At 41.6% G+C, this 26,172-nt stretch overlaps 1 protein-coding gene across 1 annotated transcript in view; it reads right to left on the reverse strand.

The window, feature by feature from the left end:
- The window catches only part of LOC126458023 (chondroadherin-like protein), a 62,022-nt gene extending 39,314 nt beyond the window's left edge, over positions 1-22,708 (reverse strand). The window contains exon 1 of the mRNA XM_050094809.1: positions 22,633-22,708. The gene's annotated coding sequence lies outside the window, so the exon portion shown is untranslated. The remainder of the gene's footprint in view (positions 1-22,632) is intronic.
- Positions 22,709-26,172: the final 3,464 nt, after the last annotated feature.

Below are 26,172 nucleotides of genomic sequence, written 5' to 3' on the forward strand. Positions count from 1 at the left end.
TCGGAAGTCCGCTGCAGAAATAGTGAGTTATGCTGCCTCTACAGCCGTCAATAATTGCGAAAGTATTGCCAGTGCGGCATTTTCTGCACAAACTATCTCGACTACGTCCCATTAAATGTTCTATGCGATTCATATTAAGAGACCTGGGTTCCAAAATAATCGCCCGAATTGTCCACAATGTTCTTCAGACCAATCGTGGACAGTTCTGGCCCCGTAACATGGCGCATTGTCATCCTTAGAAATAAAGTCCATAACAGCTGCAAACGCTTTCCAAACAGCCGAATATAACCGTTTACAGTCAGTGATCAGTGCAGTCGGATTACAGGACCCAATCCATTCCATGTAAACACAGCCTATACCATTGTGGACCCACCACCAACTTTTGGTCTGCGCCAAACTCGAACACTGCCACTACACTACACTACAGAGAGAGAGAGACAGAGAGAGTCCTTAGAAAATGTAGTCCATTAACAAAGGAGGTGGCTTACAAAACACTCGTTCGACCTATACTTGAGTATTGCTCATCAGTGTGTGATCCGTACCAGGTCGGGTTGACAGAGGAGATAGAGAAGATCCAAAGAAGAGCGCCGCGTTTCATCACAGGGTTATTTGGTAAGCGTGATAGCGTTACGGAAATCTTTAGCAAACTCAAGTGGCAGACTCTGCAAGAGAGGTGCTCTGCATCGCGGTGTAGCTTGCTGTCCAGGTTTCGAGAGGGTGCGGTTCTGGACGAGTTACAGAATATATTGCTTCCTCCTACTTATACCTCCCGAGGAGATCACGAATGCAAAATTAGAGAGATTCGAGAGATCACGGAGGCTTTCCGGCAGTCGTTCTTCCCGCGAACCATACGCGACTGGATCAGGACATGGAGGTAATGCAGTGGTACGCGAAGTGCCCTCCACCACATACCGTTGGGTGGCTTGCGGAGTATAGATGTAGATGTATATGTAGATGTACACTACACTACAAACTGAAATCGGGACTCATCTGAGCAGGCCAAGGATTTCCAGTCGTCTAGGGTCCAACCAATATCGTCACGAACCCAGGACAGCCGCTGCAGGCGATGTCGTGAAAACAAAGGCACTCTCGTCGGTCATCTGCTGTCATAGCCCATTAAGGCCAAATTTCGCCGCACTGTCCTACAGGATACGTTTGTCGTACGTCCCACATTCATTCACGCGGCTGTTTGATACATTGTTGCTTGTCCGTTAGCACTGGCAACTGTATGTAAACGCCGCTGCTCTCGGCCGTCAAATGAAAGTCGTTGGCCACCACGTTGCCCGTGGTGACAGGTAATGCCTGAACTGTGGTATTCTCGGCACACTCTTAACACTGTGGCTCTCCGAATATTGAATTCCCTAGCGATTTCCGAAATGTAGTGTCCCACGCGCCTTGCTGCAACTACCATTCCGTGTCCAAATGTCCGTCTCGCGGTCATAAGCACGTCGGAAAACGTTTCACATGTGTCACTCAGAGATGACACTTTCACCAACACACTCCCCTTTTGCATCTTGTGTATGCCATGCCATCTGTATGTGCATGCCGCTTTCCTATAACTTTTGCCAGCTCAGTGTAATTCGTTTATAGTGTTAATAATCGAGCTGTTGCCTACAGCATCACATACGAGCTTCATAAACTATAAGTTTAGCTAATAATTTCGTAAATTACCCCACAACCTTCCACGCAATGAGATTTCGTAACAAAGTAAAACTCCTCTAAACTTTGCAGTCAAGGCCGCAAAGCCCGCGTGAATGAATATCTGCACACAGTTCTCGACATAGCTGAGTTTCCGATTGTCGGACCGCGCTCTCACATTTCAGAAACGGGCTGTTTCGCTTTCTACAGCCTCAATCTAACTTTGCAGGGTTCAGATGTATTTTTTTGGCTCCCACTTTATTCACTCAGACTTCTATATGTACAATTTTCATGTATTTATTTTTTCTTGTAGATTTTACTTCTGACACTTGTTTATGCTGATTTCTTTTACATGCTACTACTAATTCTGAGTTACAATACATAGCATGTTGATATGCTGCTTTCGCCTATTATGCGTCGCTATCATATTTGTCCGTCCTTATTTGTTTAGCCTTTAACCAGCGCAAGTGACCATGGGAAAAAGATTGAAAAACTAATGATTTGGTAAAATTCCCTGATTCGGAGCGTAGAGCGTCTTAAGTCTCACTGTAGTAGGGACTATAGAAAATCTGAAAGCGGAAGTTCAAAGCCTAGTACTACATGTAGTAGGATAGATGAAGTGAAATCGAACATCTGTTCAGATGGATATAGGGAAATGTCAGCTACATCTGAAAATGCCATAACATCGGTAGGAGTCGTTATGAATAACGAGATAGACCCTTCATGATTAGGATAGTTTTCAACACAATCGAAATCAACAATTATATTTTCCGTATGCAGACCAATGCCACAGGCAGAAACTGATGAGATGGAGAAAATTTATTGAGGAATAGAACGTCTTATACAGTATGTTAATGAGGTGAAAATCATATAAATATATAGAATTGGAATGCTATGCCTGGGACAGACGCGAAGGTCAGAGTTACTGGAGAATATGTGCAATAGAAATCAGAGAGGATAAATGCTCCTTAACATCAGCTAGTAGTAGCAAAACTCATTGGGCAAATCCTCAAGCTTACTAGTACCAAATATAGGCCTTAGCTTGGCGAAATTACTGAGAACGTGCGCCAGGAACACAGATATGTACAGAAATGGATCATCGGCTGCCCGAAAACAGAACAGGATCGAAATGTTTGAGACGTGATGTTGGAAAAGATGTTAAAATTTAAGTGACCCAATTAGATTTAAGGAAATGATGGAAACCATTGATGGTGCTCAGAGGAGCAGTAGAGGACAAAAACTGACGAGAAGAATTAAAGTTTACCCAATAAAGAATTGAGGAGTTTTAGTGTAAATGAGGATTACGTAATTGTTATTTTAAGAATTTCTGATTTCCGTCTAAAAGGGTTACATTTGGCCTACATAATATAATACGTATTTGCCTTGCGTTTTCATTCCTTTTCTTAGATTTCTTTACAAGTTACCCATTACCTTTCCGACATAAATGACGATAACGTGTGACGTAGCAAATATTTCTTGCGGCAGCCGAATCGGAAGTGGTGGAAAATACCGGATACTTGATTGCGTCTCTTCGGTAGATTTTGCGATTTCCTGTAACAGCGACGTGTTTTGCGGATGGGACGATCGCTGTCACAACAAATGGCGCGACACACAATGCCTCACGCATGTTTGCGACATAACGTTACACACATTGGGTGTAAAGCAAACTTCTTACCTGCTCAAGCTACATTTTTAGGCTCTTAAAGTGCACCTGAGGACGGAGCGTTTAGCAGTTATCAACGGCGAGCCACTTATATCATTTTGGCCACTTATATCATTTTGATAGTAATAAAGGCTAAATCTAAGCACAGAAAAATTTCGTTGTATTTTTATTCTAGTATTCTTATTAGGCAGGAATGTAGGACACTGGGTGCTCACCACAGAATGAGGTTAGGCGTTGGTCCGCAGTACACCGTAAAGAAAACCGCGCAGAAATGTTTGCGATTTAGAGGATCACATTTTACGAAGCTAAAACCTATTGTAAATTATCGCTTATAATGGGAGAGAAGGAGGTAAAGGCGAAGTTAGATCAGCTAGTTATAAGTGAAATAACATAGAAAAACATTAAATCACTTTGCTTTGTCGACTAGATGACAGCAATCTATCAGTTACCGAGGGACTTCCTAGTCAGGCAAACGTGAATGTGAAATGAGACAAAATGAATATTAAGATGAGCTGTGACCGGATTACTATCCACGCATCACAAGCGACGCACAGGTTCAAATCAGATTTCCGGGAAGAAGACTACTAGATTATCTCCTAAATTGTGAAAACCAATATGAAAATTCAATTGAAGATGGGTATGACCATTTAAAGCTGTATTTGCATAGTCAGCTACAGCGAAGAGAGCAACCATGATTCACAGACGAAAAAGCTGTACTTGGATTCCGAACTGCTAACAGTATCCAGCAAAGACAGTTTGAAGAGAATTTTTAATTAATTCAAATGGCGTGTCACAGAAATTTATTTTCAGTTAAAGACGTGACGAAATGAGTGTCTGATTTTCAGTAAACGTAAGTAATTATCATCGCTATAGGCTACTTAGTGTGTAGGGTTTTCTCATGCAAAAGACAAAACTAAATAAATAATTCAAAAGCAACATGAGGAAATATACACATTACTGGAAAACATGTCTCTTTAAGTTTAAAATATGAAATAAAAACAGATTAAGACATCACATACTAAGGCTAAATACAGCTTTGAGTGATTGGAAAGGCGTTATCATCAAAACCGGTGTTAATTCAGCAAAGTGCGGCATAGTTGGAGTAACATTATTCTGAAAGCTTCTCAGAGAGGTGAAAATTGTTCAGTAACGTCCAAGAGGAAGTTACTCTGCTGCAGTTCTGAAACAGAGCTATACGAGACTCAGAACGACACTGGTAGTCCAATAGAACTGTAAGAGAATGTATGATCTGAGAAGGAAAACAATGTTGTAATCAAAATCTGTATGACAAACAATTGACTGTTGCAGTTATCACATTAAGAGAGTCGTTTCACGAATAGAAAGTTGTTCTGTGGTAATAACAGACGAGTCGAAGGGATATTAAACGTTTACTAGAGCCGCGGTACCCAATGCTTCCTTATTTCACAATAATTTCTCATTTCTAAAGTTATTACTCAGAGGAAAATATCAGGTAAGAGAAAATCTCGCTTTATTTGTAGATCATGTTTTGGAACGCTGGAGAGAAGTGGAGTGTCAGAATAATTAGTCATAGAAGTTGTAGGTACCAAACGTCTGTATGGAAGGAAACGTGAATTCACGTATAAGAAGTAGATATTAAAAGGCAGTGAGCGATGAAGTAATTGAATTCTATTACTGTTCAATTTCTGCGGAAAGTCGACTACAAAGTAACTGAAAACATGCCATAGAGCAAAATGGTAGGTAAAATGTCCATGGAATGTCTCCGACTGTAAGGCTGTTCTGATTGTAATTAAACGATAAGAAGGGAAACGTCCATGTAACTGATAATCTACTTGAGCACAGGGTTCGACTTCAAGATAAAAAAGGTCATATTAACGAAATTCTCAAATGGAAGTTAATACCATTTTTCTGTCTTGATAGCTTCTTATTTTATAAACGTGGTTTGGCTAAAAACAGTATCATCGTAATTAGATTAAAAGAACGTAGGTGCACAGTATAGCGTTGGGTTTCCTTGTACAACTGTATCAAAGATCACAGCTAATTGTTAGAATAAAGGCAGAGAAGTCTACTGGAGAGAAGCGAAAGAAAGTTGTTACCTGGTGACTAATTTACTGTATAACCTTAAACAGGTACGGAGACATACGGGACTGGATAATTTACTAATGTAGGAACTGAGAAGAGTAAGGGACGGGTAGGTGACTAGAAAATTCAATTGAAACGAAGTTCTGAATTTCTCAACTATTTCAGGTTTTCTTGGGAGACAACGCTTATCACGTGACAGAAAAATTGCTAGTAACCGTTTCTTATTTGAGGTATGCGTTACGAGCTTAATTCATTTTATATAAAAATAAGTATTTAAAGTTTTGTAGTAAAATTATATACGTTATATAAAAAAAACTTCTTGTTACTGTTTGATTCCATATAATCCAAATTCCACATCATCTCAGAAGCTACTTATCGTCTTGAAGCGCTTAAATGAGCGGAAACTAATAGCACACATTAAATTATAACGGTTTTGCTGTGATACCAGATGTTACTTTTATTAGAAAAAGTGGAAGGCTAACTCTGTGATCTTCTGACAGTTTTATAACTGAAATAAAACATGATCAGTTGCAGCTATATAAAATAATTGCAGTTATTTATATTAAGCATAACGTCCTCAGTTCCGGTGCTAATCTACGACAGAGACACCGTACTCATCAAAAACATTCGGCGACGACCTTTGCTTGCTAAAAACGCGGAATGCTGTAGAAAGAAATTACACCCAACTTATTGTAATAGAAAAAGATGTAGAGATGGTTTCGCGACGTTCAGACTATTACAAACGCATCATTATCTGCGAATGGACCGGGATGGAGAAAGAAATCATCCGTGACAGCATTCAAAAGTACCATCCCGCCATTGACATGAAATGATTTAGACCTGAAAGATACCATGGTAATCAAAATCTACGTGACCAGACACGAGCCTTGTGTCGCAAATAGTGCGCCACATCGATCTAATTCTTGTTACAGCTATAAGGTAGGGTTAATGGCTCAGTACTGTTTTATAGGTTAATACAGGAGTTGATTACAGAAATAGGAGTTGTCAAAAATAATCACTTTTCATACATGCAAAGTTACTTTAATATAGTTCTGTTTTCAGTTGCATTTTTCTTTGTTTCGTAGAAGTACTTGAAATGATCCTGTGACAAGCTGGTAACGTACATTGTAGCGTAACAAGACTTTTATATAAATTTCAGTCCTAGTTTCAAAGGCCATTTCGTCAGGAAGTCGGTATGGAAAAAAATAATTCACAATAATTTCTCTAATTGCACCTCATCAACGTTGAGATATCATTCTATCAAAAAATACTAATGAAATGACATAAGAAATGTTGGTAAAACCATAATGGTTCCTTCGGATTACTGTTGCTGGATTTAATCACATCCAAGTACAGTCGGTCTTCTTCCTCTCGCAAGGAGATGAATGTGTTTTCGACTGTTCCTCATCATGACAGGAAAATGAGGCTTTTTGAGATCTAATGCTTTTGAATTTTTAATCTTGATTCTGTCGTTATAAATCCTCTAAAGGTTAGCTCTTGTGGAAACTTTACTTTGCTTCGGAGTGCAATCCCAAGACGACGATCTACATCTTTGATGCATGTGATAATGTAGCTTCTACAGTATTTGAATAAATACCTTTAAACGTCACTATTGACCTATTTCGACCACATGGCATTAAAAAAAAGATCCCGAGTAAATGTAACACATACACTGAGACGACAACAATCATGGGACAGAGATATGCACATATACAGATGGCGGCAGTATCGCGTGTGCAGAAGGTATGAAAGGTCAGTGGATTGGCGGAGCTGTCATTTTTACTCAGGTGATTCATGTGAAAAGTTTCCCAACGTGATTATGTCGGCGCAACTGGAATTAACAGACTTTGAACGCGGAGTGGTAGATGGAGCAAGACGCATAGGGCATTCCATTCCGGAAATCGTTAGAGGCTTCAATACTCCGAGATCCAAAGCGTCAAGAATATGCCGAGAATATCAGATTTCAGGCATTGCCTCTCACTATGGACAATGCACTGGCGATGGCCTTCATTAAGCGACCGAGAGCAGCGGCGTTTGCGTAGAGTTGTCAGTGCTAGCAGACAAGCAACACTGCGTGAAATAACAGGAGAAATCAATGCGAGACGTACGACGAACGTATCGGTTAGGGCAGTGTGGCGAAATTCGGCGTTAATGGGCTATAGCAGCAGAGGATCGACGGGAGTGCCTTTACTAACAGTACGACATCGCCTGCAGCACCTCTCCTGGGGTCGTGACCATATCGATTGGACACTAGGTGCCCGGAAAACCGTGGCCTGGTCAGATGAGTCCAGATTTCAGTTGATAATAGCTGTGGTAGGGTTCGGGTCTGGCGCAGACTCCACTGAGCCATGGATCCAAGTTGTCAATAAATCACTGTGCAAGCTGGTGGTGGCTCCATAATGGTGTGGACTGTATTTACATGGAACGGACTGGGCCCTCTGGTCAACATGAACCGATCATTGACTGGAAATGGTTATGTTCGGCTGCTTCGAGGCGATTTGCTGTCATTCATGGACTTCAGTTCCCAAACAACGATGGAGTTTTTACGGATGACAGTGCGCCATCTCAATATTTCTGCAGGGGACCACTAACCACTTGTTTCTTCCAAGCCACTTCGAGTTGCTACACTACGCCTGTCAAAAGGAAGTCCAACACGATATCAGGAGGTATCCCACGATTTTTGTCACCTTAGCGTATACGCCCATTTTTATGTTCAATTGAAAAATTCAAATAAATGACAAAGCGGAACCAGGACGTCGTTTTCTCAAAGGGATTTCTCATAAGCAAGTCTGGAGTAATGATCGTTTGAAGTAATGATCTAGAACTTCTTTCATGTTGAATTTCAATTACTAGATCAATTTTCGTGGCGGTTGTTATCGAAAAGCGCAATCCTCGTTTCCTGTCCCTGCCGGCCAACGTGTTTTTACGACCATTGTTATTACACTGTATTACGCGGTTGCAGGTGGTACAACGTTTCTTATAGACACGTCGGACATTTAGGTTTGATACACAAAAAAATCTGGCAACTGAATTGTTGGAGTGAGGGTCTCCAGATCTGTTACACAAGACGCAGACTGAAAGAGTAGAAACGTACGAAGATAATTGACTATAACGTGTGACACATTAAACATCGCACAACGGTGTCCGTAGGAATTTGTTGCATAGCTATTAAACTGATTCGGTACCATCCGAGAACACCAAAGCAGCTGTTTCCACGAAAGAAGTTCGTCCTTCCTGCACTTGTGGTTTGAAGGATGTGGTAACGTATCCTCTCTTGTCGGTAACATCTGCGCGATAAGAGAGATACCAAGAAGAAACCGTCAGATGTCTCATGCACAGGAACTGCAAGAAAGGCGTCTTCTCGGAGAAATACGACGTGTAACTTTCTACACAATTGCTTTAAAAACGGAAGGTTACATAAGATCACAGACCGTAAATGACTTTAAATGATATTCTATGAAGCACCTCAGAAACAGTCTAATGATTTAAATCGTTAACGATTCTCTGCCTGACCTTCATACTTTGAAATCATACGCACGATTTCTGTCCATAAAACGACATGCATTAATGTTATGTAGTAACAGGCAGCACAGACGTGTTTAGGAAACATTGAATTTGCTTCCCTCGCAACAGCACTGGTTCATTAAATGAAAAAGACGCTGATTCTCCAGTAGTAACAGAAAAACATACATCAGGATGTAATCTGATGGAGAGAGCTCAGTAGTCATCCATAACCGCTCGTTCCACGAAAGATCCGTACGAAGCAACTGAAAGTTGCACGAGTCACACAAATACTCAAGAAAGAAAATAGGAGTAATCCGATAAATTACAGACCCATATCGCTGAAGACAATTTGCATTAGGATTTTGGAACACATAATGTATTCGAATAATGTGAATTACCCCGAATGTAACGGTCTAATGACACGTAGCACGGATTCAGAAAATATCGTTCTTGTGAAACAACTAGCTCTTTATTCACACGAAGTAATTATCGTTATCGACAGGAGATCTCAGTCTGATGTTCGGTTTCTAGATATCCAAAAGGTTTTTGATACCGCTGCTCGCAAGAGACTTTTCATCAGATTGCGTGCCTAGGTAGTATCGCTTCAGTTGTGAAACTAGAATCGTGATTTCCTGTCAGAACGTCCACGGTTTGTAGCCGTCAGAGGAAAATCATCGAATAAAACGGAAGTGGTATCGGACGTTCCCCAGGGAAGTGAGATAGGGCCTCTGCTGTTCCTAAACTGTATAAAAGATTTATGTAACAATCGGAGCAGCCCTATTAGACTTTTTTCGGGTAATGCTGTCACCATAAAATCAAAACCAATCGCGAAATGATTGATACACGATATCGGTATGATGCGAAAAGTGGCAATTGTCTCTGAATAACGAAAAATTTGAGGTCATCCACATGGATACTAAAGGAAATTTCATAACATTCCGGTTACACGACAGAAAACAGAAATATACAGACTGTTACTTCAGCTAAATACCTAAGGTTTTTAATTATGAGTACCATAAATTGGAATGTTCACATAGACAACATTGTGAGGACTGCGTTCTATTGGTATCCACTTATGAGATTCAACAGAACTACTAAGGAGGCTGCCTACACTACGCTTTTCCGTCCTCTGTTATAATATTGCTTTTCGATATGGGATCCTTAAAAGTTACGATTGACGGAGGACATCGATAAAGTCCAAAGAAGGGCAGATAGTTCTGTATTTTTACAAAATAGAGGAGAGAGTGTTACGTACATGATAAGCGAGTTGGGTTAGCAATAATTAAGACAAAGGCATTTTCCATTATTTTCACAAGATTTCCAACTTCTTCCACTGGATGCGGAAATATTTTATTGTCGCCGACCAATGTAGGGGGAAATGATCATCGTAATAAAATAAGAGGACTCAGAGCTCATACGGATAGATCATTTTTCCCACGCACTGTCATGGAGTGGAACAGCTGGGAGCCGTGGGTATTAGCCGAGCGGTCAGGGGCGCTGCAGTCATGGACTGTGCGGTTGGTCCCGGGGGAGGTTCGAGTCCTCCCTCGGTCGTGGGTGTGTGTGTTTGTCCTCAGGATAATTTAGGTTAAGTAGTGTGTAAGCTTAGGGACTGATGACCTTAGCAGTTAAGTCCCATAAGATTTCACACACATTTGAACATTTTGAACAGCTGGGAAACAATTTGAAGGTGGTTCGAAGAATCCTCTGCCAGGCAGTTAAATGTGAATTGCAGAGTAGTCCTGTAGATATAGATGTAGGGCCTGTGACTGTGATTATTATACTGCTTCTAGGTCCAAAAACGAAAAAGGGGCAGTAACAACCTGTTAATCTTTGGAAGTACAAGCTTAGAAAATTTAGCTTCTCGAAAAGTCGCTTCTTCTCGAACATATTATGTAGCTGAGGTCTGTTCAATGTAATTCACTCGGTCCTAAAGTTTGTGTTCGTATGATACGTTACACGCTATTCGTAGTTCACATAAACCAATTTCAGTACACCAGACACTTCAGGCTTGCTGGTCTGTGAATATAGGGTGGATAAAAGTAAGTGCTTCCCAATTACTTAAAATTGCACCCTTACTTTTTCCTTTATGTATCCTTGATAATTAGATTTCTACTATCTGTATCTACCTCCCTTTATGAGAGCAGTAGTATCAGGAGCAAATCGTTTAAACAAAGCGAATAACATGCTTCGAAAGAGATTTTGCTTTTCATTGTGAGATTTCAACAGCATTTCATTAGCCCTCTGAATAGCTTCTGTTTCCATCTCATCAGAAATCTGCGACAGTTAAACACGTGGACCACGTTCAACACGAGTTTCAGAGGAGAAGAAGTACCATATTCACCTCTGCTCGAGTAGTCTATAGCGTGCAGCGATCACAATATTGCTATTGCAAGAAACAAATGTTTATCTCCCATGAATAAGAGCAGCTTACACGCACAATATATGAACATTAAAGACCATTTGAATTACAACATCAAGAGCTTTGAATACGAAATTTTATTTATTGCGTGTATACTGTATTGTGGGAAGAATAAATGATTAAATTTTTAGGTTATTATGGGATGTAAAGAGTACGAGATTTAGTATATGGACTTCCCACCTAAGCAGCAGCAATGGCTCTGACCCGACTGGGAATCAAGTAGCAATCAAACTGGCTGAAAGAACACGGCTACGTCATTCCATGCTTCATGACAGAGTTAATCGACTGCAGTGGCTGACGAGTGGTGGCAAATTATTACCAAATGTTTTCAATGGGTGAGAGACCTGGCAAATGCGCTTCACCTGGGAGGGGATAAACGACCTCTGTGTGTCGTATTTGTTGATACCAACTCCCATTTCGAACGCCGTTACTCCCAACTATCAAAACTGGTGGAAAGGAACAATCAGTCTGTTGTGAAGTGTTTTCCTACTTATTACAAAGGTGCCTTTTGATTAGTTTATTTAGCTATGTAAGCTATTTGACAGCAGTCCTGACGATGCTTATTCTCCAAAAACTACACAAAGACGTGTCCCGGTGGCTCATTGGTGCATTCGATTTTTGTTTCGATTCAAGGTCAGAGTTAGGTTCATTTGGTTTCACTTCTGACAAATTTTGTTAATATATCAAACGCTGTGTTGCATCTTGGTTTAGAGTACGTGTTAAACTGTAGCTCTTCACATGTGTCAATAAGTAAGTCTGTTCATAGATCTGAACAATGCAGGCGTATACACCCTCCAGTTGGACCATGCCCAGACCAAAGTTGTTGAATGCTCTACCCAACCAGACATTACAAATGTGTACCTCTTCTATTCTCTGCGCCGATAGCTTCTTTAGTGTTGAGCAACAACGGTTTTAAAATCTGGGAAATGTTGAAATTTTCGTCCACACAGAAAGGCTCCTAAATCCATGACGGTATGTTTGGATCATGCTCAGTATATGTCTGGAAGTCTTACATGACGCGGCGATCGTCTGCAGTTCGCACATACATCGGCCGCGAACGCCATTGGCCGTGAATTACTAACTGGCGAACGATGTGTTCTCTACGCCTACCGTAGTGGTTATAAGGATAATCATGACAATATTAAGTTTTTTTTAATTTCTCTTTCCATTTACCTAGTATTCTAGGGCAGTGTGCTGGGAATCGTTCTGATGTTTGACAATTTTGATGTTTTTATGATGTAGAGAAGTTACTTGAGGAATCTGAAAGGTTTCTTCTCCTTAGTTTCCTGTAGCTATACAAAACGAAACCATCAGAAATAAATACTCTTTATGTACAACATACGATTAATATCTTTGATCGAAGAGCGATAATCACGTCAGTATTTGGTTCTCAGCGGTGTTGTCAAATGTGTCTCGCCCCTAGGTCAAGTGTTACACAATATAGTGAATTCGTCAGCTACATTGATTTTCTGGAGATCAAAACTGACCCTCACCCAGAAACCTTTATAGATTCGGCCTTGAGTATACATTTTCAAAGTTACGTTTTAGCGAGACATCGTATTATTGACATCATACTTGCAGTGATGTCATTAAGAGAATCTTAGCTTTCTAAAAGAGAAAAATGTCAAAAACTTTAAGCAGTTGCACCTTAAGTGGAGTTGGATCGCCCTATCCCGACAATGTTAAATTTAGTGATTTGGCTTCCCTGTAATTCAGGAACCACTGCAGCCATTAACATGAAACTTTTACAGGACATTGAACTGTATGTTCGGAGTCTACTGAACTACAGTAAATGCATTTCAGCCACTGCTTTCTGAAATTCAGTTTTTAAACAGACAGTTAAAATTTTGTGTACTTTTTCTGTACATTATCCTACATAATTTTACTTATACATAACATTATGTTCTTCTTTTAGTTCAGTAGACTAAGGATATGTATGTTATTACTCCCAGAAAATTTGAATGTTCTACTCTTCTTTTTTCTGGACTCCTTAGTGGCCAACTGTGCTGCATACTCTGCCTTATCAATGCAAACATTGGCCATCTGTTTAAGTCCTCTTATGCAGTTCGCTCCAGGATTAATTCCCATATGCTGTAGCACTTTCACCCTACCAATGTTGCCATCATTTAAAGCAATAACAACATCAGTGATCCCCCTCTTTCGTATCTTCATTCCAACAAAAACTTTTTTGGAAGCGAGTCCATATAAAATATTTGAACGACTCATTGGGATTTTGAGTCTTACCATGCAAACACTTCTTCAGTAATTCGGGATTTTCCAGGTCTCTGTAAATAGGTTTTATGATATCCATGACTGCTACTAGGCTGGAATGTTTATGGCTGTGTGAACTGTTTGAGTACTGGGCATTGCAGTAATTGCACCATGAATCAGGTCCAGGAGGGCAAAGGTGGTGTACTAGTTTTTCCTCAGTTGACAGTCTGTGGAAGAAGGTAGCACATACCCCCTGCTTCATTTTCAACAAATCCCCAGTATTTTTTAATGGTCATCCCATAATACTGCTTATTGTTCATCAATCATTTTGTCTGTCACCCTGTCTCTTGTGGTTTTAAGATCAGAAAGTTTGTTGTCTCTCAGACTTTGTTTCAACTTCCTCAACCTGGTGCCTATCCTCTTCTGGACATGGCTAACACGTAAGTTAACCTTTATAACACAGCAATACACAGCCTTCTATACAAAAGTTACCGATTTTATTAGATCTTGAAGTAATGCACATAACTATTTTCACATTTTCAACTGGTGTAGATTATATTAAAAAAATACTTTCCATATGAGTTTATAAGTGATTATATATATATATATATATATATATATATATATATATATATATATATATATAATTTTATTCAGAGTATTGCAAATTTTATAATGAGATAAAAATCCGAAAACGTGGAAAAAAAGTTCCGTTCTAACTCCCCTTAACTGATTTCTAACCAATGTTATCGGCAAATAGGCCTCTGCATTAAATAAATCTAAATTACATAAATTTAAAGAAAAATATTTTTAATTATTCCTACGATCTGAAGAAATAAAGACAGGAATAATTATCACAGCGTCCCCTTATCAGTTAGAGGGCCCGCACGACAGACAAGCAAGGTGGGCTGAAGACCTCTCTTCAAGGGCTCAGATTAAAACGTCGCCAGTTGATGTAAACATCAATATACTTTCCGCATAAATACGGCACTACTTCGTGAAAAGTCATGTGACTGAGATTCCCCAATTGAAACTAATGTGACTAGGTTCAGCACTCGCTATAAGCACGCCAGCAGAGTCAGACCGGCAATGTGTACCTAGCAGAAATACGGCACTACTTCGTGAAAAGTCATGTGACTGAGATTCCCCAATTGAAACTAATGTGACTACGTTTAGCACTCGCTATAAGCACGCCAGCAGAGTCAGACCGGCAATGTGTACCTACAGTTAGGACAGTTACGGCCAGTACCTACGCCGGCTCTTGCCTAGTAGACACCCACCATATCTTTCAGTAGAAAGTTGTATCATTGTAATTGTGTAGAATAGTATTTGGGTTATTATTTTCTTTTCATTGTCTTGTACTCTTATCTGGCTTTTGTCACCACATGAATTGTAGTGCTCCTTGTTGTTCTTGCATTTGGAAATTAGTGCACGCGAAGAAGGCGTTTTAGTTGTAATCCAGTCTGAACACACTGGATTGTTAGTTCTTTCCTGCTGACCACAGGACAGTACAATAATTTCCGAACGAGGTCGTTAAGTGGTGATCGCAGTGGACTTGTTGTCCGTGTATTTCGTAAATTAAGAGAATTGTTGGTGTTCTCGATCGTAATCGAATTTTTGCTCTGCCTCTAGTGACGTCATCGTGGACGGAACATTAGATCGCTATCTTCCTTCCTCCATCCCGCCCCAGCGTAGAGTGTTATATGACGTATACAGGATATTGCCAAATACAGTCTTGAGAATATCACGACCCCGAGTTCATCTGCAGGAAACACTAGGCCAGTTGATGCTTATAACATCATACTTAAACAAAGACGATGTCATACATATACGATAACTGTCAAAGGTCACCACTCAGCAATATGTGCGATTATGGGGAGTTATCCTTTTGTTGAAATGGCTGAAATGTAGCTAGCATATGGCGCTGCCAATGGGAATAAGAGCGCCAAGAGCGCTTCTTGAAATGGCAGATTCCACAACAACAAACATTAACAAGTGCGCGTTAACATTTGCAAGAAACCCTTGCTTGTATCAGACAACCTAAGTGGCGCACGTCTTAATCGCATTACGTATCCTCTCGATGTGGGAAAACTTCCACTACGGATTGAAGCCACCTCCCCCACTACAGGTATTGGGTACCCGCTTGTGGAAAGGTCTACTTAAGTATTACATCTTCTACATCTGCGGAGGGTAACATTGTTCAAATCTCAAGGTTTTCGCACACTAATTTTCCAACAGATTTACTGAACCCTTTATTTCAGTCAAATGTGAATCTTGCTGTATTCATGAAGACTATCAATAGACAACGTTCTCATGTCAGCACAGTCCGTAATTCCTGAACTAAAGAACCCCACGATTATCGAGAAGGGTTCGCATTTAACGTGTTAAAAATTTCCATAGATTCATCCGGCTCGCTAGGTGGACGAGGCTAGGAGAACCTGGAACTCTTGTCCGCCTCTGCCACTATTTTTCGAGTCACCAGTACACCTACGTCCGTGAGCATGTGCATTACTTTTCTGCCATAAGGGCTCACTGTGAGAGTTAGAAAAACCAGCAATATAGCACGGAAAACATACTCACGTGAGCAGTTGTTACAATACAGTGATATGTGCGAGCAAGTGTTCTGACAATAGTCAGTCGATCTGCATTATCATTAACAAGTCCAGCTCTGGACAGATACACCAGAAGCAGAAGTCGTCGCCTAGAACTAAAAACTGTTTAATGAATTTGAGAAGATAATAAAGCAAAAGCTTTTTACAACCACAAGACAGTGAATAACGCTGAAACGTATCATAAGAAAATAAAACATGTCACATTTTGTGTAACTTTTGAAGAAAAGTCAAACAATGTATAGTGAAAAATATCTTCGTATAAAACCTGTAATATATGTAAAGGACAAAGAATACTCTGTAGTGCATAAACATTGTAACAAAATAGTTAGACTAAAATGTGTAATAGTTTCAAATTTTCTAAAACAAAATACCGTATAATTATCCAGAATTCCTCTGGTATGACTTACTTATGCTCATCTTGTCATAGAAAAAACAGCTTGTGTTTTGTTATCCTTAGCTAATAATAATTCATATTTTGATAAAATAGTGTCTGCAAATCATTTGTAGACCCCTAATTTCTATGTCAGTTTCTTTGTCATGTCATGTTGTCTACATATTATTTACATCCAAAGTTCTTTTCTTGGAGTCTGAATTTATACTTGTAACCACATTTATTATGTGGAAATTAACGCAATGTCCCCATGGTCATACAAGCTTTCAAAAAACTAAGATTTGTAATAGCCTCCATGGTCTGATACATTCTACGATGGCACTGCATTGCTAAGCAAAACTACGTAAAGATGTATGTATGTGATGTTTGTTACTCTGATAACTGCATCGTGCCATCGCACTTGTAACGTACTTTCCCAGGGTGCACCATTCCTAAATGCATTGCATCCGCTTTTGTTATATCTAAATACTTTTTCCAAATTTTATTCTGATGGGAATGAAAAATTACTTCACAACTGGTGATGCTCTATATTCCAATATAACAAGAGAAAGAAGAATGACCGCAGATGCAACCCCAGGTATAGTAACTGTCAGCTGATAATGGAAACCCCAGCCGCGCGGGATTAGCCGAGCGGTCTGAGGCGCTGCAGTCATGAACTGTGCGGCTGGTCCTGCAGTCATTGACTGTGAGGCTGGTCTCGGCGGAGGTTCGGGTCTTCCCTCGGGCATGGGTGTGTGTGTGTGTTTGTCCTTAGGATAATTTAGGTTAAGTAGTGTGTAAGGTTAGGGACTGATGACCTTAGCAGTTAAGTCCTATAAGGTTTCACACACATTTGAACATTTGGAAACCGAGGTAACGCATGGGGTCGTAAACCGCGTAAATAACACGGGTCCACCCCATATGAACAACTTAAACACAAGAGCCAGGCGTACGCCCAATCCTGAAAATAACGCGAAATGGGCACAACACGGCAACCAAAACTGGTCACGACCCCTCAACCAAGATTTCGGAATAGCGGCGGTGATGGATAGCTACACTGTACCAGCCCCTAATAGACAACAAACAAGACGCGACCTTATCCAGTATCCTGATGCATGTTGTAGGAGAGGGTGAAAGCAATAGATATGATAGCAATGCAAGCACCTTAGAATACAATGATGGATCAGATACTTAAGAAGAGTTATGTAGTGACATCGAGGCATGTAAAGGCCATATGGAAGAGATAGTGCACGCGCAGCTGTCAGTGTGATAATGGAAGGAATTGCTACTGTTGTTCTGGTGGACACAGGTGCCATGACTATTGTTATGGATATTAACTTTTGCAATAAAATCAGTGAGACAAAGGAGACGCCCACCTTGCTGGAGCAGAACTACAGGATTTCAGGAGTTTTCAGGAGTTGTTGGCGCGAAATCCTGTAATGTTAAATGGCAGACACGGGTCAAGTTAAATTTAGGAAACAGAGAAATTAAGTGCACATTACTTTTAGCGAAGAGACTATCTGCATCCTACATAATATGGCTAGAGTTTTTGCGTGAGAGGAACAGTGTAATTGACCTCTGAGTGAGGGGAACAGTGTAATTGACCTCTCTCATGAAAAGCGGATTTTGACAGTTAATGGCAAAGAATTCATTTTGGAACTGTTAAAAACGAAACCAGTTAAAAACTATGGCCATAGAAACAGGGTGAGGAATATACAGAAGAAATTTCTGTAATATTAATGACGTACAGTACCACTATTTCCATGGTCTGAAATCATGCACAAGTGACACGAATGTGGAAACTAGCATGAATCGCATTTCTAAAAAAGGTATTGCAATCCCATTGCGTCAAACCAATGCAAAGAACCGAGCTTACGGACTTGTTAACAAGATACAGTGATGTTATTTCAGAAAACCTGGAACTGTCAGGGGCTGGCAATCGAATATGGACGTAGTTCTACACGAAATCTGCTGCACTCGCACGTACCCTATTGTGTGGTAAAAGTGCGAAGCCGTGAGGCAGGAGATACGAAAAACGTTAGATTGGAACGTTATTGAAGCGTCTTTAACGCAATATAGTACTTCGTTGCTGGCAGTAAGCAAACCTAATAGTCAAGTGCACTTAGTCCTCGTTGCGCAAGAAACAAGCCAAATAACTGTAGTACGACATTTGACTAGTACAGATCTTCTTGAATCATGAAAGAAGGTTGTATACGTGGAAGAGACCTGGAGACACTGGAAGGTTTAAGATAGATTATATGATAGTAAGACAGAGATTTAGGAACCAGGTTTTAAATTGTAAGGCATTTCCAGGGACACATGTGGACTCTGACCACAATCTATTGCTTATGAACTGTGGATTAAAACTGAACAAACTCCGAAAAGGTGAGAATTTAAGGAGATGGGATCTGGATAAATTGAAAGAACCAGAGGTTGTAGAGAGTTTCAGAGATAGCATTGGGAAACGATTGACAAGAACGGGGGAAAGAGATACAGTAGAAGAAAAATGGATAGCTTTGAGGGATGAAATAGTAAAGGCAGCAGAGGATCAAGTAGGCAAAAATACGAGGGCTAGTAGAAATCCTTGGGTTACGGAAGAGATATTGAACTTCATTGATGAAAGGAAACAAATATAAAAATACAATAAATAAAGTACGCAAAAAGGAATACAAACGTCTCGAAAATGAGATCGACAGGAAGTGCAAATATGCTAAGCAAGGAAGGTTAGAGGACAAATGTAAGGATGTAGAGGCATATATCTCTAGGGGTAAGATAGATACTGCCTATAGGAAAATTAAAGAGACCTTTGGATAAAAGAGAACCACTTGTATGAATATCAAGAGCTCAGATGGAAAATCAGTTCTAAGCAAATAAGGGAAAGCAGAGAGGTGGAAGGAATATATTCAGGATCTATACAAGGGCGATGTATTTGAGGGGGATATTATGGAAATGGAAGAGGGTGTAGATGAAGATGAAGTGGGAGATATGATAATGCGTGAAGAATCTGACAAAGAACTGAAAGGCCTTTCAGTCGAAACAAGGCCCCTAGAGTAGACAACACTCCATTAGAACTACTGATAGCCTTGGGAGAGCCAGCTCTGACAAAACTCTATCAACTGGTGAGAAAGATGTATGAGACAGGCGTAATACCCTCAGACTTCAAGAAGAATATAATAATTCTAATCCCAAAGGAATCAGGCGTTTACAGATGTGAAAATTACGTAATATCAGTTTAATAAGTCACGACTGCAAAATACTAACACGAAATCTTTAAAGACGAATGGAAAGACTGGTAAAAGCCGACCTCACGGAGGATCAGTTTGGATTCCGTGGAAATGTTGGAACACTTGAGGTAATACTGACCCTACGACTTACACAGATCAAAAAAAGTTTCGAATCACCTCGGTTCTGAGAGTTCCGGAACATGTACAGAAAATTTGAATTGAGTTCAACGTAAACATAATTTCCGCCCATTTTATGGCTCATGAAAACCACACATTACATATTGTACCACCGCACAGCGAGACCTTCAGAGGTGGTGGTCCAGGTTTCTTGACACACTGGTACCACAAATACCCAGCAGCACGTCCTCTTGCATTGATGTATGCCTGTTTTCGTCGTGGCATACTGTCCACGAGCTCATCAAGGCACTGTTTGTCCAGATTGTCCCATTCCTCAACAGCGACTCGGCGTAGACCCATCAGAGTGGTTGGTGGCTCACGTCGTCGATAAACAGCCCTTTTCAATCTATCCCTGGCATGCTCCATTGGGTTCATGTCTGGAGAACATGCTGGCCACTCTAGTCGAGCGATGTCGTTATCCTAAAGAAAGTCATTCACAAGATGTGCACGATGGGGGCGCGAATTGTCGTCCATGAAGACGGATGCTTCGACAATATGCTGCCGATATGGTTGCACTATCGGTCGGAGGAAGGCATTCACTTATCTTACAGCCGTTACGGCGTCTTCCTTGACTACCAGCGGCGTACGTCGGCCTCACATAGTGCAACTCCAAAATAGCAATGCACATCCACCTTGTTGCACTCGCTGGACAGTGTGTCTAAGGCGTTCAGACTGACTTGGTTGCCTCCAAACACTTCTCCGACGATTGTCTGGTTGAAGGCATATGCGACACTGCCACTCATCGGTGAAGAGAGCGTGTTCCAATCCAGAGCGGTCCATTCGGCATGTTGTTGGGTCCATCTGTACCGCACTGCATGGTGTCATGTTTGCAGAGATCGACCTCGCCTTGGACGTCGAGAGTGAAGTTGGGCATCATGCAGCCTACTGCGCACAGTTTGATTCGTCACAGGACGTCCTTGTGGCTGCACGAAAAGACTTATTCAACATTGTTGCGTTGCTGTCAGGGTTCCTCCGAGCCATAACCCGTAGGTAGCGGTCATCCACTGCAATAGTAGCCCTTGGGCGGCATGAGCGAGGCATGTCATCGACGGTTCCTGTCTCTCTGTATCTCCTCCATGTCAAAACAACATCGTTTTGGTTCACTCCGAGACGCCTGGACACTTCCCTTGTTGACAGTCCTTCCTGGCACAAAAGTAACAATAGGAACACGATTGAACCGAAGTATTGACCATCTAGGCATGGTTAAACTACAGACAACACGAGCCGTGTACCTCCTTCCTGGTGGAATGACTCGAACTGATCGGCTGTCGGATCTCCGTCTAATAGGCGCTGCTCATGCATGATTGTTTACATCTTTTGGCGGGTGAGTGACATCTCTGAACAGTCAGAGGGACTGTGTCTGTGATACACTATACAAAGACAACGTCTTTCTTCAGTAGTTCTGGGAACTGGGGTGACGAAAAACTTTTTTTGATGTGTGTAATTCAATAATTGCCACCCTGTACATCACCACTGCAGGGTCACATTCTAACAGTACCACCACATGCAAAGTAGGTTAGAAATCAGATTAATAATGTTGCTCACGCAGCATATGTTCGCTTTATCGAGCAACAACAAAGTTATTGACTGTGGATGGTATCGTCAGAATGGAAATAATGAAGTCACTGTAAAAAAGTCATTAATTTTGGCAGTTATCTTGAATGGATTCCCACGTAGATTTCGTCGAAGTTGTTATGGCTCATCTTGTTGATTCTAGGGTCATTCCACTTTTATTGCTAGAAGGTCCAGATCTGTATTTTAGCAATATTTGAAGACCTAACAAATTCGTTTTTCAGAAAATTCTTAATAATCAAACAATCCCACATCAGAACAATGGTATGGTAGAAATAATTTTTGACTTGGTGTTCACGATCCTCATTTTTATTGAACTTCTTGTAAATTCGCATATTCTTTTTCTTAATTGTCACATCATCAAGAAAACAATTTTGCATCAATCTTCATATATTTAATCTCCACTTTAACCAAACACAAGACTTGACTGTTCTTTTACAAAGCGAAATAACAACTTCTGCAAAGTGAAACAAAGACTGCTCTGTGCGCATTCGCACCAAAACGGTTACAAGTAAGTCAAAGATTATGACAGTCTCACAGAAATGAATACACACAAGAACCATATCACTGTAATATATCGATACATCGGAGAACCTATACATTAATAAAACCAAATGTGAATATTGTCACAAGAATATGTCTGTTACTTCGCATAAAAATAGTTCGATATTACTGGCATCGAGAACTGGGGTTGCAGTGCCGTAATGGTCACGTAAACAAAGAACCATTACAACATGACAGCCAGAAACCACTTCCACACTGTTTACAGCTTCTCAAAGTGACCGCAGTGACTGTTTCTCATCACACTCACAAAGCTTTTCATTGGGTTGCGTAAACGAGAGCTTGTTAACAACTAAATCGGGTTTCGGAAGTAAAAAGAAAACGCCGACTGGTTGTGTCAGATCCTTAGAAACTTTCAAGGAACATGACAACTGTGTTTGTCGACGCTGCAGTTGATATATCGGATGACTGCTTGTCATGACGACACAAAAGGGCTATGTTTTCGTTTGCAGGATGGAATGAAACGAGTACCGTTCAACAGGCGCGTGGGCAGTTGAGAGGGCAGTATGCCATTCACGAGAAATGCGGTGGTATGCTTTGGCTCGCCCTGTGTTCTCTTGGGACGCAGTGTATGTGCGGCACTACAGAGCAGAGCAAGCGCGCGGCTGCCGCCTTACCTCAGATCGGGATTCCGTGCTGTTGAATGCTCGCTGCTGCCGGAGCGACCGCCTGTGTCGGACTGTCGGTCTTCGATTACGGCTGCGCGGATGCGTTGTGGTCTGGCCGCGAATTCCGCCCGCCGGTATCTCGTCGGCTGGGGAAGACGCGACCTCCTTCTGCTTATCCGAAGCGCAACGTTCCGCGTACCGCACTGTGCAAGTGGGCCAGTAGCCCGGGCGATTAAAGCTGCCTTAAGCTGCACAGAGCACTCCATACTGCAGCTGAGCAACACTAAAACATATCTGACACACACAGTGTAGTATACTATCAATCCACCTCCCATCTTACAGAGACTGTTCGCTGATGCCTTCTACACTACTGGCTATTAAAATTGCTACACCAAGAAGAAATTCAGATGATAAACGGGTATTCATTGGACAAATGTATTATACTAGAACTGAAATGTGATCACATTTTCACGCAATTTGGGTGCACAGATCCTGAGAAATCAGTACCCAGAACAGCCACCTCTGGCCGTAATAACAGCCTTGATACGCCTGGGCATTGAGTCAAACAGAGCTTGGATGGCGTGTACAGGTACAGCTGCCCATGCAGCTTCAACACGATACCACAGTTCATCAAGAGTAGTGACTGGCGTATTGTGACGAGCCAGTTGCTCGGCCACCATTGACCAGACGTTTTCAATTGGTGAGACATCTGGAGAATGTGCCGGTCATGGCAGCAGTCGAACATTTTCTGTATCCAGAAAGGCCCGTACAGGACCTGCAACATGGGGCCGTGCATTACCCTGCTGAAATGTAGGGTTTCGCAGGGATCGAATGAAGGGTAGAGCCACGGGTCGTAACACATCTGAAATGTAACGTCCAATGTTCAAAGTGCTGTCAATGCGAACAAGAGGTAACCGAGACGTGTAACCAATGGCACCCCATACCATCACGACGGGTGATACGCCAGTATGGCAATGACGAATACACGCTTCCAATGTGCGTTCACCGCGATGTCGCCAAACACGGATGCGACCATCAAGATGCTGTAAACAGAACCTGGATTCATCCAAAAAAATTACATTTTGCAATTCGTGTATCCAGGTTCGTCGTTGAGTACACCATCGCAGGCGCTCCTGTCTGTGATGCAGCGTCAAGGGTAACCGCAGCCATGGTGTCCGAGCTGATAGTCCATGCTGCTGCAAACGTCGTCGAACTGTTGGTGCAGATGGTTGTTGTCTTGCAAACGTCCCCATCTGTTGACTCAGGGATCGACACGTGGCTGCACGATCCGTTACAGCCTTGCGGATAAGATGCCTGTCATCTCGACTGCTAGTGATACGAAGCCGTTGGGATCCAACACGGCGTTCCGTATTACCCTCCTGAACCCACAGATTCCATATTTTGCAGTCATTGGATCTCGACCAACGCGAGCAGCAATGTCACGATACGATAAAACGCAATCGCGATAGGCTACAATCCGACCTTTATCAGAGTCGGAAACGTGATGGTACGCATTTCTCCTCCTTACACGAGGCATCACAACAACGTTTCACCAGGCAACGCCGGTCAACTGCTGTTTGTGTATGAGAAATCGGTTGGAAACTTTCCTCCTGTCAGCACGTTGTAGGAGTTGCCACCGGCGCCGACATTGTGTAAATGCTGTGAAAAGCTAATCATTTGCATATCACAGCATCTTCTTCCTGTCGCTTAAATTTCGCGTCTGTAGCACGTCATCTTCGTGATCTAGCAATTTTAATGGCAAGTAGTGTATTTTAGTAATAGCTACCCACGGTCTCCAGCGGCTTGTTGCCGAGTAATCATGTAATTATGATTTATTCGGTTTGCTACCCCAGTTACCTTTGTTTCTATGAAAATAGCTTGATAAAATAATGAAAATTACTGTAACATGCAACGGTTCTAATATTTAAGAGGCCGATTTCTCGTAGGCGTCTATGTACAGCTGCAAAAGTGCTGTGATCAGTTTGCCGCCCCTGCAGGAACAGCCCGGCATACCGTCGTAGTGTCGCCCTTTCACTGTAATCGGTGACCCACACACATGTCCTATTCTTAATCACTGAATCTATCCCTTCTGATGTGCATCACTGCTAACGTCAACTAAACCTGCTTAAAAAGCAAACGCGATGTATAAACTATCAGCGCTGTACTAATGTGTGAATTTTTTTCCCAAGTCTGAAGAATACTAAAATTCAGTATAATAAAAACTAAAGTCTAACATTAATTACAGAGAATTTCATACTTTGTGTGTCCAATATGCAGCACCCAGAATGGAATGGTTATTCGCTGCAAACAAGTCTTCCATGTCATAGGGTTTGCTGAGGTTAGGTTCTGGCGCTGCAGTCCGGAACCGCGAGGCTACTACGGTCGCAGGTTCGAATCCTGCCTCGGGCATGGGTGTGTGTGATGTCCTTAGGGTAGTTAGGTTTAAGTAGTTCTCAGTTGTAGGGGACTTATGACCTAAGATGTTGAGTCCCATAGTGCTCAGAGCCATTTTTTTGCTCAGGTTAGTACACACCAACAAGCGCCCAGAGTCCTGCCTTGCCCCACATTCACAACATTCATCATCGCTGATACCCCATTTCTTCAAATAAATCTTGCACTTCGTCACCCCTGTTCTCAACCTGTTGAGGATTTTCCACGTCCCGTACTGAAGATGGCAACCTGATGGTAGCTGTTCTGCTGCCCATAATTCTACAGGAGACTTTGTTCTCCACAGCTCAGTTTAGCGGGCTTCTGCTGAATCTGGCACTGGTGCAGTTGTAAGTAGGAAAGGTGCCAGTTTCCAACAATGGATGTTTTGTATCTGTTTCTTGCTTCTTCTTTTCATTCTTTGCTCCTACTTGTCTTTTTACATATGGAGGTGCTAGTTCCATAAGTGGAAATATATTGTTGATCGGGGTTGGTCATAGGCAACGTGTTACTATGCGGCCAGCTCATGAAGAGCCACATTAACTTGTTTAGCATGAGCAGATTTTCTCCAGATCGTTGCGACGTACAAGAATTATGCCTCCTCGAAGATTGCGAAACCGTCGGGCGTACCATGGACAATGTCGAGGACAACCCCAGTGGCTGAATCTTTCGCCACTAAAGAAACTGGAATGTTGCACTTAGAAAGTGGGAATTGTTGTAGTCAACAGCCAGTTCCGCGAGTGAATGAAACAACTACGTTTCGAAATAAGACAAAGATCACATATCGTCATTTTTTGCAGTGTTTTCCACTATTTTCAGAGTGAAACAGATATGAAACTAGCTGGACCAAGGAACCAAACGAAATGCAGTAACTTTGTAAGGAGACGTGGAAACCATGCCTACGCGTACAAAATACTCACAGGATATCCCTGAACAAGCGCTGAAGGTTACACTGGCTGATAAGCCAGACGTTGTCCATATATTTGTTTATTTCATCCCCACAAAATTTCTTTCTAGACAGTAGCATGTGGACAGTGTTTGATTTAGATCGATGCAGGGGATACGTAGGAGATGCAGAACATATGCCTATGTGACATATGCTGCACACATATGTGTCTGATT

Source organism: Schistocerca serialis, chromosome 1, assembly GCF_023864345.2.
Source record: "Schistocerca serialis cubense isolate TAMUIC-IGC-003099 chromosome 1, iqSchSeri2.2, whole genome shotgun sequence".
Taxonomy (NCBI): domain Eukaryota; kingdom Metazoa; phylum Arthropoda; class Insecta; order Orthoptera; family Acrididae; genus Schistocerca; species Schistocerca serialis.